Genomic DNA, 5,912 nt, shown 5'->3' on the forward strand with positions numbered 1-5,912 from the left:
AGGAGAGGGCAATGGGCGGGGCGGTAAAGGACAATGGGGCGGGGCGGCAGAGGACAATGGGGCGGGAGAAAGATGAGGGGGGCGGGGCGATCCGCAGCCGCAGCGAGGTGGCTGGGCGCCGCGGGGGTGCTGCTGGCAGCAGCTCTGGTGATAACATGCTGAGCTGTCTCCTGAAACGCTGGTCCCTCTTCCTCCCGCAATTCAGCCTGTGCCCCAACCCCGCCTGCAGCTTGCTTCTCTTTCATCCCAGTCCCAGCAGATCGCGTTGCAATTGCACGGTGTAAATGCCAACTGTTCACTAATCAGGACTTTACATTCGCAACTATGAGCCTGTTCGCTTCTAGCTACCTCGTTCTGCGGCGGGCAGCATCGGTCATTCAAATGGGCCCCCTGTCACTTTAGCGTCAGGTGAAACAGTGATGGGTAATAAGACCAGAAGGTAAGAGAAGCTAAGAGATAAAAGAAGACTCTCCTTTTACCACTTAAAATCTGCCTTTTATAATTAATACAATTTGTTTTGTTTATGATTAAACGCAGTTTCTGTAATTTCTAAATGGGGGGAGAGGGGGCAAGAAGTGTGCACACCTCTCCCCACACTGAGGGAGGGGGTGAATTTCATAATGTATCTTGGGTCTGCACTCCAAGGGAGTTGGACATCTGAGTGCTGGAGCAAGTCTGAGTCTTCCCAGAGCTGATCTCCAGCTGCGTGTGGCTCTGCCTGTGTGTATATTAGAGGAGGTTTTAAGAGCCTGGCTCAGCAAGACAGGTTAAAGGGGGGCCAGGCTGGCAGAACAGGTATCTCAGCACATCAGGTGGCTTCTCAAGGTATCCAACCTGTCACAGTTGGGTCTTTTGTTCTTCACACAACAAAAATAATATGAAGAAACCACATGGGCACATTTGGGTCCTAAATAATCATGGTTAATTTACAAAATCTACACATTTATGCAAGGCCTAGTCTAGCTATGTACACACCGCTAATCTGGTTGAGTTCTGGCAGACTTTACAATAATAGAACACTGAGTCCCGGTAAAGGGGTATTACCCTGTACCTATTTGTTACATATGGAGAGAGAGAGAGAGAAGATGATGATTTTCTACTTGTTTTTTCTAAATTCCTATCCTGAAGTCTTTCCTTTTGTTCAGAGACATAGAAACCCAAAATATTATTAGTTTTATCCATCTCTCCTTATTCCCACTGCAGATTTGCCATTCCATTTTTACACTCAATCCCATATAAAGTAAATGTTAATGTATTTAGATTTTTCTCTGCCATGGAACCCAATCTGTTAAGGTTGAAGCAAGTGTATTGCAAATTCTGCAGGCACAAACCTTTGTAAGCTGACCGTTCTGTTGCAACCACATGCTATGTTTACTGTTAATATAAAAAAGACACTGCTTACATACCCCTCAGAACCCAATGGAGGGATGTACTGCTAATACTACCCAGCTTAGCTGCAGTGCTACGAAACCTAGGCATAGGTTACTTATATAAACACTGACTCCCTAGAAAAGAAAGTCAATAAATATCTCAAAATGCTAAACTGTACTAATGCTGGGGTTGTCCCTTTTCTGATTATATTCGTACTCAGGAGATATTAAAATATTGTTTTCCTTTTTTATATAATAAAGCATTTTGCAAGTTATTGTCTCTTTTGCTGATTTCTGTTAACTGCTTCCAAGATCTGTAGTGTTCTCTCCCCAGTGTATATTCTCTTGCTGTGCAGTTGCTGTCCTCAGACATGCTTACAGATAAATAAATAAAAATCCTTTTCTCGTGGCCTATACATCCTACTCTGTCCTCTCTTACTCTGTTGTCTCTTCCTTTCCCTTCCTATGCCACCCACATTGAAAGGCTCCCTTTCCTATTCCGATCAAGGAAAAATATATCCGGTATCCCAACCTGGCTTAAGAACAGCATCTCCCACCTTCTGCAAAGGAGACAAGAACAAACCCTTCAGGTTTCATCTCAGCAAAAAACTATTCCTATCCTCCCAAGCACCTAGCAGGCAGGGCTTTATAACCCAGCTTTCTTAGAAGCTCAACAGTTCTGACCCTTCTCCTGTTAAAAAACATTACATGTGCTTTTCCATGCATTGTTTTACTGTCATTTTCCTTGTGATACTTTCCCCTTTAATGAGCCACTTAGTCACTGATAATGCTCACAGAGGAGGATAATGAAAAATAAGTACAGAGCACATCCTCTCCAGTTTAATGCAACAGCAACTATCAGATTCTTTCTGTCTCCTTTTGCTCTACCTCCATGTCATCTGTAACCATTGTGTATTTAATAAAAAATAACATTGTACATGCTTCTGTCGTAGTGTAGCTTACTTTGCAAATAGTGAGTGATATTCCCAAAACTAAGGTCAGTTTACTGCAGAGGCAGAATACTGTGAGGTCTTTGCATTTTTTACCAGGCAGTCAACCTATCTCCCATAATAGGGGTGGCCAACCTGTGGCTCCGGAGCCACATGAGGCTCTTCAGAAGTTAATATGCGCCTCCTTGTATAGGCACCGACTCCGGGGCTGGAGCTACAGGCACCAACTTCCCAATGTGCCGGGGCGTGCTCACTGCTCAACCTCTGGCTCTGTCACTGGCCCTGCCCCCACTCCACCCTTTCCCTGAGCCTGCTATGCCCTCGCTCCTCCCCCTTCCCCCCCAGAGCCTCCTGCACGCCACAAAACAGCTGATCAGGAAGTGCGGGGAAGGAGGGGGAGGCGCTGATTGGTGGGGCTGCCGGTGGGTGGGAGGAGTGTGGGGCGGGGAGCTGATGAGGGGCTGCTGACATATTACTGTGGCTCTTTGGCAATGTACATTGGTAAATTCTGGCTCCTTCTCAGGCTCAGGTTGGCCACCCCTGTCCCAGAATATGACAGGCTCGATTCTTCAGCTTGGGGTGTGTGTGTGTGTGTGTATGTGTGTGATGTCATGAAACATTCTCACGACAGATTCTAACCTCCAACCCCATCAAACATAGCTGCATACTTCAACAAGTATGTTACTGTGCTTGATTTTCAAGTTAAACAGAGATGTGTGTCTTGCATTGGAAGTAAGAATATGGCTCTCAGTTGATGAGTAGAAAAAGACTCTATTGTACTGTTATATTAGCTTGACATCAACTTTTGCACATGTATATGTGACATTGTGAGGAAGAGGATTAAACTACCATCACAAAACAGCAAACCTCTCTTGCACAGTGGGTTTGGACAGATGACTAGGGAGGAGTATAAAAATATTGCTCGAGCATGCAGGGGTGTAATCAGGAAGGCCAAGGCACAATTGGAGTTGCAGATAGCAAGGGATGTGAAGGGTAACAAGAAGTGTTTCTACAGTATGTTAGCAACAAGAAGAAGGTCAGGGAAAGTGTGGGACCTATACTGAATGGCGGAGGCAACATAGTGACAGATGATGTGGAAAAAGCTGAAGTACTCAATGCTTTTTTTGCCTCGGTCTTCACAGACAAGGTCAGCTCCCAGACTGCTGCACTGGGCAACACAGTATGGGGAGGAGGTGAGCAGCCCTCAGTGGTGAAAGAACAGGTTAAGGACTATTTAGAAAAGCTGGATGTGCACAAGTCTATGGGTCCAGATCTAATGCATCCAAGGGTGCTGAGGGAGTTGGCTGATGTGATTGCAGAACTATTGGCCATTATCTTTGAAAATTCGTGGTGATTGGGGGAGGTCCCGGATTATTGGAAAAAGGCAAATTTAGTGCCCATATTTTAAAAAGGGAAGAAAGAGAACCCAGGGAACTACAGACCGGTCAGCCTCACTTCAGTCCCCGGCAAAATCATGGAGCAGGTCCTCAAGGAATCTATTCTGAAGCATTTGGAGGAGAGGAAGGTGATCAGGAACAATCAACATGGATTCACCAAGGGCAAGTCATGCCTGACCAACCTGATTGCCTTCTATGATGAGATAACTGGCTCTGTGGCTATTGGGAAAGCAGTGGATGTGATATATATTGACTTTAGCAAAGCTTTTGATATGGTCTCCCACAGTATTCTTGCCAGCAAGTTAAAAAAGTATGGATTATTGGATGAATAGACTATAAGGTGGATAGAAAGCTGGCTAGATTGTTGGGCTCAATAGGTAGTGATCAACGGCTCAATGTCTAGTTGGCAGTCGGTATCAAGCAGAGTGCCCCAGGGGTCGGTCCTGGGGCCGGTTTTGTTCAACATCTTTATTAATGATCTGGATGATGGGATTAATTGAACCCTCAGCAAGTTCGCAGATGACACTAAGCTGGGGGGAGAGGTAGATATGCTGGAGGGTAGGGATAGGGTCCAGAGTGACCTAGACAAATTGGAGGATTGGGACAAAAGAAATTTGACGAGGTTCAACAAGGATAAGTGCAGAGCCCTTCACTTAGGAAGGAAGAATCCCATGCCCCACTACAGGCTGGGGACCGACTGGCTAAGCAGCAGTTCTGCAGAAAAGGACCTGGGGATTACAGTGGATGAGAAGCTGGATATGAGTAAGCAGTGTGCCCTTGTTGCCAAGGACAATGGCATATTGGCCTGTATTGGTAGGAGCATTGTCAGCAGATTGAGGGAAGTGATTATTCCCCTCTTTTCAGCACTGGTGAGGCCACACCTGAAGTATTGCGTCCAGTTTTGGACCCCCCGCTACAAAAGGGATGTGGATAAATTGGAGAGAGTCCAGCGGAGGGCAACGAAAATGACTAGGGGGCTGGGGCACATGATTTATGAGGAGAGGCTGAGGGAACTGGGGTTATTTAGTCTGCAGAAGAGTGAGGGGGGATTTGATAGCAGCCTTCAACTACCTGAAGGGGGGTTCCAAAGAGGATGGAGTTAGGCTGTTCTCAGTGGTGGTAGATGACAGAACAAGAAGCAATGGTCTCAAGTTGCAGTGGGGGAGGTCTAGGTTGGATATTAGGAAACACTATTTCACTAGAAAGTTGGTGAAGCACTGGAATGGGTTACCTAGGGAGGTGGTGGAATCTCCATCCTTAGAGGTTTTTAAGGCCTGGCTTGACAAAGCCTTGGCTGGGATGATTTAGTTGGTGTTGGTCCAGCTTTGAGCAGGGGATTGGACTAGATGATCTCCTGAGGTCTCTTCCAACCCTAATATTCTATGATTAGAACATGTTCTGTCTAGGAATTCTGACAAACTTTGGCAGCACAGGCAGTTCATTCCCTGAGGGGTAGGACATATAAAGTTGAAGGAATGGAAAGTGGAGAGAAAAACTAAAGAAAGCTAGAAGGAAGAAGAAAATCAGGTGTACATGTTCCTTTTTGCTCTCAGTCTGTGTAATAGCTGAGTCAAGCTTCAAATCTGTTGCTTTGAAACTATTAGCAGAGCAACCTTTGATGATACCTAGAGACTATCAGGGCCGCCCAGAGGATTCAGGGGGCCTGGGGCAAAGCGGGGGAGTGGACATAAAAAAAAGGTGCCACCCGCTGCGGCGCTTGTACTCACCGGGCGGCGCTCCGAGTCTGCGGCAGCGGTGGCGGCGGGTCCTTCACTCGCTCCGCGTCTTCAGCAGCACTGAAGGACCCGCCGCTGAAATGCCGCCGAACACCCGGACCACCGCCGGGTGAGTAGCCAGAGAAGGGATTCTCGGCCAGGGCTCGCAGGGCCCGGGGCCTGGGGCAAATTCCCCCCCTTGTGTCCCCCCCCCCCCCCGGGCGGCCCTGGAGACTATGGACTTGGGTTTGATTTTAGATACAGTTCTATACCAATAACAGTTTCTTTGACTTGCGTGGAGTTGGTTCCAGTTTAACCAGAGTCAGTGAGATCAGAATGAGAGTTTAGAACTGAAGCAAGGTTTCCTTTTGTTTGGGTGTTAAAATGGAAAGACATCAGTAAGTTCGATCCTGCAGTCCTTACTCATGCAAATGTCCCATTGAAGATTTCATAGGCTTATAGAACTTGGCGGCAGAAAAA

The sequence above is a fragment of the Terrapene carolina genome, unplaced genomic scaffold, assembly GCF_002925995.2.
Source record: "Terrapene carolina triunguis isolate 2854851 unplaced genomic scaffold, T_m_triunguis-2.0 Scaffold69, whole genome shotgun sequence".
Lineage (NCBI taxonomy): Eukaryota > Metazoa > Chordata > Testudines > Emydidae > Terrapene > Terrapene triunguis.